The sequence below is a fragment of the Rhyacophila brunnea genome, unplaced genomic scaffold (assembly GCF_057557595.1).
Source record: "Rhyacophila brunnea isolate RB1 unplaced genomic scaffold, BYU_Rbru_1.0 scaffold_68, whole genome shotgun sequence".
Classification (NCBI taxonomy): domain Eukaryota; kingdom Metazoa; phylum Arthropoda; class Insecta; order Trichoptera; family Rhyacophilidae; genus Rhyacophila; species Rhyacophila brunnea.
In genome coordinates, this window is record NW_028233337.1 from 225,560 (window position 1) to 242,314 (window position 16,755).

Here is a 16,755-nt window from a genome sequence, read left to right on the forward strand (position 1 = left end):
CTAGATTAGTTAATAAAACATAAATAAATGATATAATTGCAAGATATAATCACTCTTCTATATTAAGATTGCTTCAACAGCAAATATTCATAAATTATATCCAAAAACGTAATAAATACATTTTTCGTCTTTTCTTGGCAACATAAAACCTGGATTTTATATAACTTGCATTATTTAAATTGTTGTATTTTAGATATTTTATATATATATGTTAAATAGAAGCAATTGTCTACAAAAGTTAACATGAATAAGTTCTGATGCTTTTTTCTATAGTAAAAGTTTACATTTATTTGTGATGTTAAATCTATTCGATTGACATAAAAAATCACATATCCGTGTTTGTAAAAAACGATAAAAAATACTATTAGTGGTATGAAACAATATAAAAAAGGTTTTTTATGCAATTCCTTCTGCTATAATTTGAAGTTTTTCGTTTTTAAAATCCATAAGCTGTAACAATAAAAACTTATCTTCTGTATCGTAGTGTGAGTTTTATCTTAAAAATACAATGTTTTTTTTTCCCTTTTCTTGATAGCTGTTTTATTTGTTTATAAAATTACATAATAAGCCTTATGTGAATAAAAAAAGGTTTTTTTTGTTTTTATAGATAATTGATTTCAAATTATATGTTTAACTATTTAAAGATTAATATTTAATTGCATAATAATTTTTTTTCTTATAAATAGGTTTGAATATTACTCGTTACATTTTTATATGTTTTACTATATAAAAACGATTATTTTGTGTTTAACTATATATACTTTTATAGATTCTATCTCTTAAATTTTAAAAGACTGGGTTTATTCATATACATGATAGTCTTTTTTTATGCTCTTTGAATAACAAAAAAGATATTAATATGCTGAGAAACCTCTTCTATATGAACTATTTTATTATTTTATACTTTATTATATTTGATTTGAATAGCGTAATATAATGTTTTTATATTTATTCTCTAATCGATATAACTATTACATTATGATAAATTTTGTTTCTTTTTCTGTTTTTATATAAATAAAATCAAAAATCGTATGTTATTTTAGATTTTATTTTTATTTGTTAAACTAAATAATATATTTGTTGTTTTTTTTACAAATCGATAAAACCTAGAAAATTTATTATTATATTTTAAAACAATTTTATGGCTGTTTGGTCCTCTTTTTTTGTAAATGACTTTATATTTTTTTCGTTATCTTCCATTTTTTAATAAATCTAATAGTTAACTTTTCAAATGTGAACATAAATTTTATATTTCTAGATTTAAAAATTCATGGTTTTATCCACTCAAATTATTAAATTGCCAAGCATTTACTGTTTCAAGTGAATATTATAGTAGAATTTTCATATTTATAGAATTTTATTCAAGAATTATGGTATATTCCGAAGATATATGTTTTATAATGATTTTAGACGTGGGTTAAATAAAATCAATTTTGTAATTTTTTTTTTGAAATTTTATTTAGATGGATTTTGTCTGAAGGTTCAAATTTTACAATGATTATAGACATGGGTTTTATTTTAATTAATTTGGACTTTTTTTTTATAAAATTTTTTTTTAGCAAGATTCAATCGAAGGTTCAAATTTTATAATAATTATAGACAAGGAAATAAATTAAATATACACTGTAAATTGAATAATTATTTGATATTATTTATATATCAACATTTGCCGTTTTGTTTTTATGTTTTACGTTTTTCGTTGGATATAATTATTTGCTTACAATAATTCAATTTTGTATTTTAATGTATTAATAATCTTAAGCTTCTATAAGATGTTTTATCGTATATGTTAAATATTCTGTTTTGCTTCATTTTAGTTATAATAATCTTGATTTTTGAATTTTACATAAGAATGTATATAAAGGTTTAATATTGTTACTTTATATGAAATTATATTTTATTATTTATATCACTGCTATTACTAGAATTCTTTTATTTATATATTTTTTTGTAAAAATTTCGCGATTCTTGAAAAAAATTATATACTTTCTGGAATTGATGAATAGAAATATATGAATCCTTTTATTTTTTAGTTTTTATAAACCTGTGTTATGTTCTCAACAGTTTTCTTTTGGCCTTTATCTAAACAAAGCTGATCTAAAATGGTCATTGATCAAATTTACCCCTTTTCTAGATAAGAAAATTAAATTATACGATTTTTATCATGATATTTCCGTCTATTTCTTCGAAATTTTGTCATAATACTGATATTTTATCCATTGAGTTTATAAATATGCGTTTTTTTCTGAAAATGGGGCATATTTTTGAAAAAAAAACAAAGCTCTGTATATCCTTTATCATATTTTCTATTTTAGTTTATCTTTTTAATCATCGCTATGATAACATTAAAGTCCGAAAGTTCATGTCTATATATTCTTATGCAACTGAGATCATAAAGATATAACTAAATGTCAACAATGCAATTATTTATACGATATTTTCATGTTTAATCTTTTTCAATGATAATTATACCATTATTTTTATGGTTTTTTGATATTTTTTTACTTTTTACCATCCCTTAATCCACAAAATTATTAATAATTTACTTTTTTATTGTAAAAGTAAAATTAATTCTTATTACTTTTATAATTATTATCTTTAAATTCTGAACAATGCTTTTTTCTTTCTATTATAAACAAAAAATATATTCATTCTATTTTATTTTTTTTTGTTATTATTGGATATTGTATCTTTAGATATAAGATATTCGAACACATCGTGATGTTAGAAAAGCGTTCTTAAATAAAATTATATGCTAGCATATTGTTTTTCTATTCTAATTTTGAACTTTCTAGATACAAAATATAGTTATCAAAACATTCGATTTTTCTTTTAAATTAGATTACGAGAAAGAATAACAAAAAAGAAAAATATTTTATATATAATGATACAATAAATTGTGATTTATTTTATTATATTTTTTAACCATTTTTTTACAAACTATTATACTTTTTTTTATAAATTATTTATCCGAAATATTCTTCTGATTTTATTTAAATTTTCATTTAGAATCTATAAATTATTAAATCACCATAAAATTATTAATATTGACATTTATAATAGTAATATACATATATATGTCTATTATATACATTAAACTAGATTTTCTGATTCTAAAGATCTTCTCATTGATTTTTCTTTATAATATTTAAAACCGAAATTTTTTTTTATGCTAAGATTATTTGTTAATTAAACAATAATATCTAAATTTTTGAGATTTAATTATATGTATATTTATTTCCCATTTATTTCTTTGTTTAAGATTCTCTTGTTAATAAATTATTATTTTTTTAAGTTTTTTATTTTATTTGTCATATATATAGAAATATACTGGCGAAATCGAAATAGTTTTCGTGCTTAGTAATTTAGTATAATCTAATAATAGATTCATCTTTTAAGAAAATGTTATTTTTCAAAGGAAATATAAATAGATTGAAAATTCAAAAATACATTTTTCTATTTAGACACCAGATATTAGAATTTGATGTAACAATTTGAAGTTTAATGCACTAATATTGACAATATTGAATTATAAATTACGTCTCTGATAGACAACTATAGTTATTGTCCTATTTTATTCCATATAAATTGTAATTTTGATTGATTATTTGTGGCTTAATCATCATATTTATACCAATCTTTTGGTTTTTTTCTTTATATAGGCGGTTTTCTACTTTTCTAGTTGTATAGAATAAATCTTTTATGTTAAAAAAACAGCTTGTTTCAAAATAAATTTATATTAATAGTCAATTTTATTATAAATATTTTATGAGTAATGTTATATTATCATTTTTCTATGCTATTTTAAATATAATATGTCTGCAGCTAGATGAGAAAAAACAAGTTTTATGTATTTTTTTAATGCTAAAAAGACATATCAATCTCATTTTAATCATAATTTTATTACTTTTAGCTGAATTATGTCGCTGAATAGCCGAATAAGTGGTGATAAATATGTCCACTAGCATAGAAAGAAATCGTACAATGATAATTTATCACATATAAAATACATTATCTAAAGTTGATAGAAGATAAAATCATCTTTTTGTGGATATATAGCCATAACAAACTTGGTTATATTTAAGATTTTTTTGCCTTATAATGGATATTTATATACTCTACTAGACATAGCTAATATTAGTACATTTGTTTTGTTAACCAGAAAAGGTGAATTTATTGATTTTTTGGTCAATTCCAAGCTTTATATGTTGCCATATTTTTTTCTGTCTTAAAAAAAACCTAGAACCAAGTCCTGTTTGGCAAAAAAAACAATTTTTACTTGCTGATCATACTTTTATAAGCTAAGGTACACATTCTGACTTTCTCATATTTCTCATTATCTGCGATTTTTTTTAATAATTAATGACATCGCAAAAAAAAGGGATTTTTTTTCTTGTAATAAAATTAAGTTTTCATATTTAAATTATCTTTTTAAAACGTAAAATACTTAGAAAATCATAAATTTTATATTTTTCTTGTTTCTGAAACTTTTATGTGTGGATTAAGTCGACTATTTTTTTTCTTTATTTTAGTGGTTTTTTTATGTGATAATAACTATCATATACACCAAATCGAAAAAAAATGTTTTGAATTATAAATCGATATAGATTATGCTTGATGTATTTTGATATGGGATTTTAGTAGAAAGTTTAAGGGTCCTATTATTTTTTTTTCTTTTAATGATCAATTACATAAAATATTGAATATATTTTTATATCTTATTAAAATATTCAATTATAAAAAAGATTTTGATATCATTTAATTGATTTTGATGTCTTTTAAATAGGATTTTTATAGTATGTTTCTTATATACGAAAAAAAAGGTGGATAATGCTAAAATAGGTAATTTTTATGAGTTAAATGTCAAAAAAGCTGTTTACTTATTAAGTAAATGAAGAAAAATGTTTTTTTTTCTTCTTTTTTTTTAATTTTATGTAATTTTTTTTTATATTTCTAATCATCTAAAATACCAACTTTTTCGATTTTTTATATACTAAGATATAATTAAAACCCAATATAATGTATTTTTGTACATTATCTACACTCATCGATAACACATTTCGGTAAAATAGACATGACTTTGAGTTTAAATCTGCTTGCTAAAGTAAAACAAACAACAGATTTAATGATTAAAAATTACACGAAAGGGATTTTTTATATACTATTTAGGTGATTTATATGCTATTTGATACATATAGTCGCCTAAATAACTATAAAGAGGGGCTAATTCTGTTAGATAGCTGAATAAAAACCCTTTTTTGGTATTATTCTACCGCAAATTAACACATCTAATGTTGAATACAATTATAATAGTACATTTATAATGAATTATTGTTAAAAAAATACATAAATTGTTAAATAGTTCAGCTAGGATAAAGAAAAAATGTCTATTTTAGAATACGGTGTTTGTTAAATACTATTTCTTTATTTATAATAATAGAAATATGCATTTTGTTATTAATATCTAGTTTTACATAGTTTTATTTTCTGTTTTTTTCTTATAACATTCATTATAATGCATTTACCATATAATAAAAAAGTAGTTAGCCTTTTTTTTAGATTTGTCATGTTTAAAAAGTAAATATATATACAGAAAAACTATACATATTGCTCTGATATATAGTGAAAAAATGCATAAATACTTGATTTTATTGTAAAAAGTGTATTTTATAGCAAAATATTCGTTAATTTATATATGATAATCTATGTTTTATGTTTCTATAAAAATAATAGATTTATATTTTTTAAATTACGATGCAATGAACACAACAATAGAGTCGCCCTTCTAGGGTAGGGGCGACTCTATTATTATATTTATCACTCGTTTATGATATTATTTCTTACCATGTTTTCAATGATCAGTTAATCTTCATCTAAAATCTTTCAGTTTTAGTGAATAAAATATATAGCCATTGATGTCTTTTACAAATTAAATAGGCTTTTATCACTTTTTTGTAATGAAAAAAAAACATCAAAATCTGTGCTAGATTAGTTAATAAAACATAAATAAATGATATAATTGCAAGATATAATCACTCTTCTATATTAAGATTGCTTCAACAGCAAATATTCATAAATTATATCCAAAAACGTAATAAATACATTTTTCGTCTTTTCTTGGCAACATAAAACCTGGATTTTATATAACTTGCATTATTTAAATTGTTGTATTTTAGATATTTTATATATATATGTTAAATAGAAGCAATTGTCTACAAAAGTTAACACAAATAAGTTCTGATGCTTTTTTCTATAGTAAAAGTTTACATTTATTTGTGATTTTAAATCTATTCGATTGACATAAAAAATCACATATCCGTGTTTGTAAAAAACGATAAAAAATACTATTAGTGGTATGAAACAATATAAAAAAGGTTTTTTATGCAATTCCTTCTGCTATAATTTGAAGTTTTTCGTTTTTAAAATCCATAAGCTGTAACAATAAAAACTTATCTTCTGTATCGTAGTGTGAGTTTTATCTTAAAAATACAATGTTTTTTTTTCCCTTTTCTTGATAGCTGTTTTATTTGTTTATAAAATTACATAATAAGCCTTATGTGAATAAAAAAAGGTTTTTTTTGTTTTTATAGATAATTGATTTCAAATTATATGTTTAACTATTTAAAGATTAATATTTAATTGCATAATAATTTTTTTTCTTATAAATAGGTTTGAATATTACTCGTTACATTTTTATATGTTTTACTATATAAAAACGATTATTTTGTGTTTAACTATATATACTTTTATAGATTCTATCTCTTAAATTTTAAAAGACTGGGTTTATTCATATACATGATAGTCTTTTTTTATGCTCTTTGAATAACAAAAAAGATATTAATATGCTGAGAAACCTCTTCTATATGAACTATTTTATTATTTTATACTTTATTATATTTGATTTGAATAGCGTAATATAATGTTTTTATATTTATTCTCTAATCGATATAACTATTACATTATGATAAATTTTGTTTCTTTTTCTGTTTTTATATAAATAAAATCAAAAATCGTATGTTATTTTAGATTTTATTTTTATTTGTTAAACTAAATAATATATTTGTTGTTTTTTTTACAAATCGATAAAACCTAGAAAATTTATTATTATATTTTAAAACAATTTTATGGCTGTTTGGTCCTCTTTTTTTGTAAATGACTTTATATTTTTTTCGTTATCTTCCATTTTTTAATAAATCTAATAGTTAACTTTTCAAATGTGAACATAAATTTTATATTTCTAGATTTAAAAATTCATGGTTTTATCCACTCAAATTATTAAATTGCCAAGCATTTACTGTTTCAAGTGAATATTATAGTAGAATTTTCATATTTATAGAATTTTATTCAAGAATTATGGTATATTCCGAAGATATATGTTTTATAATGATTTTAGACGTGGGTTAAATAAAATCAATTTTGTAATTTTTTTTTTGAAATTTTATTTAGATGGATTTTGTCTGAAGGTTCAAATTTTACAATGATTATAGACATGGGTTTTATTTTAATTAATTTGGACTTTTTTTTTATAAAATTTTTTTTTAGCAAGATTCAATCGAAGGTTCAAATTTTATAATAATTATAGACAAGGAAATAAATTAAATATACACTGTAAATTGAATAATTATTTGATATTATTTATATATCAACATTTGCCGTTTTGTTTTTATGTTTTACGTTTTTCGTTGGATATAATTATTTGCTTACAATAATTCAATTTTGTATTTTAATGTATTAATAATCTTAAGCTTCTATAAGATGTTTTATCGTATATGTTAAATATTCTGTTTTGCTTCATTTATGTTATAATAATCTTGATTTTTGAATTTTACATAAGAATGTATATAAAGGTTTAATATTGTTACTTTATATGAAATTATATTTTATTATTTATATCACTGCTATTACTAGAATTCTTTTATTTATATATTTTTTTGTAAAAATTTCGCGATTCTTGAAAAAAATTATATACTTTCTGGAATTGATGAATAGAAATATATGAATCCTTTTATTTTTTAGTTTTTATAAACCTGTGTTATGTTCTCAACAGTTTTCTTTTGGCCTTTATCTAAACAAAGCTGATCTAAAATGGTCATTGATCAAATTTACCCCTTTTCTAGATAAGAAAATTAAATTATACGATTTTTATCATGATATTTCCGTCTATTTCTTCGAAATTTTGTCATAATACTGATATTTTATCCATTGAGTTTATAAATATGCGTTTTTTTCTGAAAATGGGGCATATTTTTGAAAAAAAAACAAAGCTCTGTATATCCTTTATCATATTTTCTATTTTAGTTTATCTTTTTAATCATCGCTATGATAACATTAAAGTCCGAAAGTTCATGTCTATATATTCTTATGCAACTGAGATCATAAAGATATAACTAAATGTCAACAATGCAATTATTTATACGATATTTTCATGTTTAATCTTTTTCAATGATAATTATACCATTATTTTTATGGTTTTTTGATATTTTTTTACTTTTTACCATCCCTTAATCCACAAAATTATTAATAATTTACTTTTTTATTGTAAAAGTAAAATTAATTCTTATTACTTTTATAATTATTATCTTTAAATTCTGAACAATGCTTTTTTCTTTCTATTATAAACAAAAAATATATTCATTCTATTTTATTTTTTTTTGTTATTATTGGATATTGTATCTTTAGATATAAGATATTCGAACACATCGTGATGTTAGAAAAGCGTTCTTAAATAAAATTATATGCTAGCATATTGTTTTTCTATTCTAATTTTGAACTTTCTAGATACAAAATATAGTTATCAAAACATTCGATTTTTCTTTTAAATTAGATTACGAGAAAGAATAACAAAAAAGAAAAATATTTTATATATAATGATACAATAAATTGTGATTTATTTTATTATATTTTTTAACCATTTTTTTACAAACTATTATACTTTTTTTTATAAATTATTTATCCGAAATATTCTTCTGATTTTATTTAAATTTTCATTTAGAATCTATAAATTATTAAATCACCATAAAATTATTAATATTGACATTTATAATAGTAATATACATATATATGTCTATTATATACATTAAACTAGATTTTCTGATTCTAAAGATCTTCTCATTGATTTTTCTTTATAATATTTAAAACCGAAATTTTTTTTTATGCTAAGATTATTTGTTAATTAAACAATAATATCTAAATTTTTGAGATTTAATTATATGTATATTTATTTCCCATTTATTTCTTTGTTTAAGATTCTCTTGTTAATAAATTATTATTTTTTTAAGTTTTTTATTTTATTTGTCATATATATAGAAATATACTGGCGAAATCGAAATAGTTTTCGTGCTTAGTAATTTAGTATAATCTAATAATAGATTCATCTTTTAAGAAAATGTTATTTTTCAAAGGAAATATAAATAGATTGAAAATTCAAAAATACATTTTTCTATTTAGACACCAGATATTAGAATTTGATGTAACAATTTGAAGTTTAATGCACTAATATTGACAATATTGAATTATAAATTACGTCTCTGATAGACAACTATAGTTATTGTCCTATTTTATTCCATATAAATTGTAATTTTGATTGATTATTTGTGGCTTAATCATCATATTTATACCAATCTTTTGGTTTTTTTCTTTATATAGGCGGTTTTCTACTTTTCTAGTTGTATAGAATAAATCTTTTATGTTAAAAAAACAGCTTGTTTCAAAATAAATTTATATTAATAGTCAATTTTATTATAAATATTTTATGAGTAATGTTATATTATCATTTTTCTATGCTATTTTAAATATAATATGTCTGCAGCTAGATGAGAAAAAACAAGTTTTATGTATTTTTTTAATGCTAAAAAGACATATCAATCTCATTTTAATCATAATTTTATTACTTTTAGCTGAATTATGTCGCTGAATAGCCGAATAAGTGGTGATAAATATGTCCACTAGCATAGAAAGAAATCGTACAATGATAATTTATCACATATAAAATACATTATCTAAAGTTGATAGAAGATAAAATCATCTTTTTGTGGATATATAGCCATAACAAACTTGGTTATATTTAAGATTTTTTTGCCTTATAATGGATATTTATATACTCTACTAGACATAGCTAATATTAGTACATTTGTTTTGTTAACCAGAAAAGGTGAATTTATTGATTTTTTGGTCAATTCCAAGCTTTATATGTTGCCATATTTTTTTCTGTCTTAAAAAAAACCTAGAACCAAGTCCTGTTTGGCAAAAAAAACAATTTTTACTTGCTGATCATACTTTTATAAGCTAAGGTACACATTCTGACTTTCTCATATTTCTCATTATCTGCGATTTTTTTTAATAATTAATGACATCGCAAAAAAAAGGGATTTTTTTTCTTGTAATAAAATTAAGTTTTCATATTTAAATTATCTTTTTAAAACGTAAAATACTTAGAAAATCATAAATTTTATATTTTTCTTGTTTCTGAAACTTTTATGTGTGGATTAAGTCGACTATTTTTTTTCTTTATTTTAGTGGTTTTTTTATGTGATAATAACTATCATATACACCAAATCGAAAAAAAATGTTTTGAATTATAAATCGATATAGATTATGCTTGATGTATTTTGATATGGGATTTTAGTAGAAAGTTTAAGGGTCCTATTATTTTTTTTTCTTTTAATGATCAATTACATAAAATATTGAATATATTTTTATATCTTATTAAAATATTCAATTATAAAAAAGATTTTGATATCATTTAATTGATTTTGATGTCTTTTAAATAGGATTTTTATAGTATGTTTCTTATATACGAAAAAAAAGGTGGATAATGCTAAAATAGGTAATTTTTATGAGTTAAATGTCAAAAAAGCTGTTTACTTATTAAGTAAATGAAGAAAAATGTTTTTTTTTCTTCTTTTTTTTTAATTTTATGTAATTTTTTTTTATATTTCTAATCATCTAAAATACCAACTTTTTCGATTTTTTATATACTAAGATATAATTAAAACCCAATATAATGTATTTTTGTACATTATCTACACTCATCGATAACACATTTCGGTAAAATAGACATGACTTTGAGTTTAAATCTGCTTGCTAAAGTAAAACAAACAACAGATTTAATGATTAAAAATTACACGAAAGGGATTTTTTATATACTATTTAGGTGATTTATATGCTATTTGATACATATAGTCGCCTAAATAACTATAAAGAGGGGCTAATTCTGTTAGATAGCTGAATAAAAACCCTTTTTTGGTATTATTCTACCGCAAATTAACACATCTAATGTTGAATACAATTATAATAGTACATTTATAATGAATTATTGTTAAAAAAATACATAAATTGTTAAATAGTTCAGCTAGGATAAAGAAAAAATGTCTATTTTAGAATACGGTGTTTGTTAAATACTATTTCTTTATTTATAATAATAGAAATATGCATTTTGTTATTAATATCTAGTTTTACATAGTTTTATTTTCTGTTTTTTTCTTATAACATTCATTATAATGCATTTACCATATAATAAAAAAGTAGTTAGCCTTTTTTTTAGATTTGTCATGTTTAAAAAGTAAATATATATACAGAAAAACTATACATATTGCTCTGATATATAGTGAAAAAATGCATAAATACTTGATTTTATTGTAAAAAGTGTATTTTATAGCAAAATATTCGTTAATTTATATATGATAATCTATGTTTTATGTTTCTATAAAAATAATAGATTTATATTTTTTAAATTACGATGCAATGAACACAACAATAGAGTCGCCCTTCTAGGGTAGGGGCGACTCTATTATTATATTTATCACTCGTTTATGATATTATTTCTTACCATGTTTTCAATGATCAGTTAATCTTCATCTAAAATCTTTCAGTTTTAGTGAATAAAATATATAGCCATTGATGTCTTTTACAAATTAAATAGGCTTTTATCACTTTTTTGTAATGAAAAAAAAACATCAAAATCTGTGCTAGATTAGTTAATAAAACATAAATAAATGATATAATTGCAAGATATAATCACTCTTCTATATTAAGATTGCTTCAACAGCAAATATTCATAAATTATATCCAAAAACGTAATAAATACATTTTTCGTCTTTTCTTGGCAACATAAAACCTGGATTTTATATAACTTGCATTATTTAAATTGTTGTATTTTAGATATTTTATATATATATGTTAAATAGAAGCAATTGTCTACAAAAGTTAACACAAATAAGTTCTGATGCTTTTTTCTATAGTAAAAGTTTACATTTATTTGTGATTTTAAATCTATTCGATTGACATAAAAAATCACATATCCGTGTTTGTAAAAAACGATAAAAAATACTATTAGTGGTATGAAACAATATAAAAAAGGTTTTTTATGCAATTCCTTCTGCTATAATTTGAAGTTTTTCGTTTTTAAAATCCATAAGCTGTAACAATAAAAACTTATCTTCTGTATCGTAGTGTGAGTTTTATCTTAAAAATACAATGTTTTTTTTTCCCTTTTCTTGATAGCTGTTTTATTTGTTTATAAAATTACATAATAAGCCTTATGTGAATAAAAAAAGGTTTTTTTTGTTTTTATAGATAATTGATTTCAAATTATATGTTTAACTATTTAAAGATTAATATTTAATTGCATAATAATTTTTTTTCTTATAAATAGGTTTGAATATTACTCGTTACATTTTTATATGTTTTACTATATAAAAACGATTATTTTGTGTTTAACTATATATACTTTTATAGATTCTATCTCTTAAATTTTAAAAGACTGGGTTTATTCATATACATGATAGTCTTTTTTTATGCTCTTTGAATAACAAAAAAGATATTAATATGCTGAGAAACCTCTTCTATATGAACTATTTTATTATTTTATACTTTATTATATTTGATTTGAATAGCGTAATATAATGTTTTTATATTTATTCTCTAATCGATATAACTATTACATTATGATAAATTTTGTTTCTTTTTCTGTTTTTATATAAATAAAATCAAAAATCGTATGTTATTTTAGATTTTATTTTTATTTGTTAAACTAAATAATATATTTGTTGTTTTTTTTACAAATCGATAAAACCTAGAAAATTTATTATTATATTTTAAAACAATTTTATGGCTGTTTGGTCCTCTTTTTTTGTAAATGACTTTATATTTTTTTCGTTATCTTCCATTTTTTAATAAATCTAATAGTTAACTTTTCAAATGTGAACATAAATTTTATATTTCTAGATTTAAAAATTCATGGTTTTATCCACTCAAATTATTAAATTGCCAAGCATTTACTGTTTCAAGTGAATATTATAGTAGAATTTTCATATTTATAGAATTTTATTCAAGAATTATGGTATATTCCGAAGATATATGTTTTATAATGATTTTAGACGTGGGTTAAATAAAATCAATTTTGTAATTTTTTTTTTGAAATTTTATTTAGATGGATTTTGTCTGAAGGTTCAAATTTTACAATGATTATAGACATGGGTTTTATTTTAATTAATTTGGACTTTTTTTTTATAAAATTTTTTTTTAGCAAGATTCAATCGAAGGTTCAAATTTTATAATAATTATAGACAAGGAAATAAATTAAATATACACTGTAAATTGAATAATTATTTGATATTATTTATATATCAACATTTGCCGTTTTGTTTTTATGTTTTACGTTTTTCGTTGGATATAATTATTTGCTTACAATAATTCAATTTTGTATTTTAATGTATTAATAATCTTAAGCTTCTATAAGATGTTTTATCGTATATGTTAAATATTCTGTTTTGCTTCATTTATGTTATAATAATCTTGATTTTTGAATTTTACATAAGAATGTATATAAAGGTTTAATATTGTTACTTTATATGAAATTATATTTTATTATTTATATCACTGCTATTACTAGAATTCTTTTATTTATATATTTTTTTGTAAAAATTTCGCGATTCTTGAAAAAAATTATATACTTTCTGGAATTGATGAATAGAAATATATGAATCCTTTTATTTTTTAGTTTTTATAAACCTGTGTTATGTTCTCAACAGTTTTCTTTTGGCCTTTATCTAAACAAAGCTGATCTAAAATGGTCATTGATCAAATTTACCCCTTTTCTAGATAAGAAAATTAAATTATACGATTTTTATCATGATATTTCCGTCTATTTCTTCGAAATTTTGTCATAATACTGATATTTTATCCATTGAGTTTATAAATATGCGTTTTTTTCTGAAAATGGGGCATATTTTTGAAAAAAAAACAAAGCTCTGTATATCCTTTATCATATTTTCTATTTTAGTTTATCTTTTTAATCTTCGCGATGATAACATTAAAGTCCGAAAGTTCATGTCTATATATTCTTATGCAACTGAGATCATAAAGATATAACTAAATGTCAACAATGCAATTATTTATACGATATTTTCATGTTTAATCTTTTTCAATGATAATTATACCATTATTTTTATGGTTTTTTGATATTTTTTTACTTTTTACCATCCCTTAATCCACAAAATTATTAATAATTTACTTTTTTATTGTAAAAGTAAAATTAATTCTTATTACTTTTATAATTATTATCTTTAAATTCTGAACAATGCTTTTTTCTTTCTATTATAAACAAAAAATATATTCATTCTATTTTATTTTTTTTTGTTATTATTGGATATTGTATCTTTAGATATAAGATATTCGAACACATCGTGATGTTAGAAAAGCGTTCTTAAATAAAATTATATGCTAGCATATTGTTTTTCTATTCTAATTTTGAACTTTCTAGATACAAAATATAGTTATCAAAACATTCGATTTTTCTTTTAAATTAGATTACGAGAAAGAATAACAAAAAAGAAAAATATTTTATATATAATGATACAATAAATTGTGATTTATTTTATTATATTTTTTAACCATTTTTTTACAAACTATTATACTTTTTTTTATAAATTATTTATCCGAAATATTCTTCTGATTTTATTTAAATTTTCATTTAGAATCTATAAATTATTAAATCACCATAAAATTATTAATATTGACATTTATAATAGTAATATACATATATATGTCTATTATATACATTAAACTAGATTTTCTGACTCTAAAGATCGACATATCAATTGTTCTTTATAATATTTAAAACCGAAATTTTTTTTTATGCTAAGATTATTTGTTAATTAAACAATAATATCTAAATTTTTGAGATTTAATTATATGTATATTTATTTCCCATTTATTTCTTTGTTTAAGATTCTCTTGTTAATAAATTATTATTTTTTTAAGTTTTTTATTTTATTTGTCATATATATAGAAATATACTGGTGAAATCGAAATGGTTTTCGTGTTCAGTAATGTAAAATAATCTAATAATAGATTCATCTTTTAAAAAACTGAAATTTTCAATGGAAATATAAATATATTGAAAATACAAACGATATATTTTTCTATTTAGACACCAGATATTAGAGTTTTATGTAAATATTTAAAGTTTAATGCACTTATATAATAATATTGATATATAAATTACGTCTCTGATAGACAACTATAGTTATTGTCCTATTTTATTCCATATAAATTGTAATTTTGATTGATTATTTGTGGCTTAATCATCATATTTATACCAATCTTTTGGTTTTTTTCTTTATATAGGCGGTTTTCTACTTTTCTAGTTGTATAGAATAAATCTTTTATGTTAAAAAAACAGCTTGTTTCAAAATAAATTTATATTAATAGTCAATTTTATTATAAATATTTTATGAGTAATGTTATATTATCATTTTTCTATGCTATTTTAAATATAATATGTCTGCAGCTAGATGAGAAAAAACAAGTTTTATGTATTTTTTTAATGCTAAAAAGACATATCAATCTCATTTTAATCATAATTTTATTACTTTTAGCTGAATTATGTCGCTGAATAGCCGAATAAGTGGTGATAAATATGTCCACTAGCATAGAAAGAAATCGTACAATGATAATTTATCACATATAAAATACATTATCTAAAGTTGATAGAAGATAAAATCATCTTTTTGTGGATATATAGCCATAACAAACTTGGTTATATTTAAGATTTTTTTGCCTTATAATGGATATTTATATACTCTACTAGACATAGCTAATATTAGTACATTTGTTTTGTTAACCAGAAAAGGTGAATTTATTATTTTTTGGTCAATTCCAAGCTTTATATGTTGCCATATTTTTTTCTGTCTTAAAAAAAACCTAGAACCAAGTCCTGTTTGGCAAAAAAAACAATTTTTACTTGCTGATCATACTTTTATAAGCTAAGATACACATTCTGACTTTCTCATATTTCTCATTATCTGCGATTTTTTTTAATAATTAATGACATCGCAAAAAAAAGGGATTTTTTTTCTTGTAATAAAATAAAGTTTTCCCTATTGAAATTATCTTTTTAAAACGTAAAATACTTAGAAAATCATAAATTTTATATTTTTCTTGTTTCTGAAACTTTTATGTGTGGATTAAGTCGACTATTTTTTTTCTTTATTTTAGTGGTTTTTTTATGTGATAATAACTATCATATACACCAAATCGAAAAAAAATGTTTTGAATTATAAATCGATATAGATTATGCTTGATGTATTTTGATATGGGATTTTAGTAGAAAGTTTAAGGGTCCTATTATTTTTTTTTCTTTTAATGATCAATTACATAAAATATTGAATATATTTTTATATCTTATTAAAATATTCAATTATAAAAAAGATTTTGATATCATTTAATTGATTTTGATGTCTTTTAAATAGGATT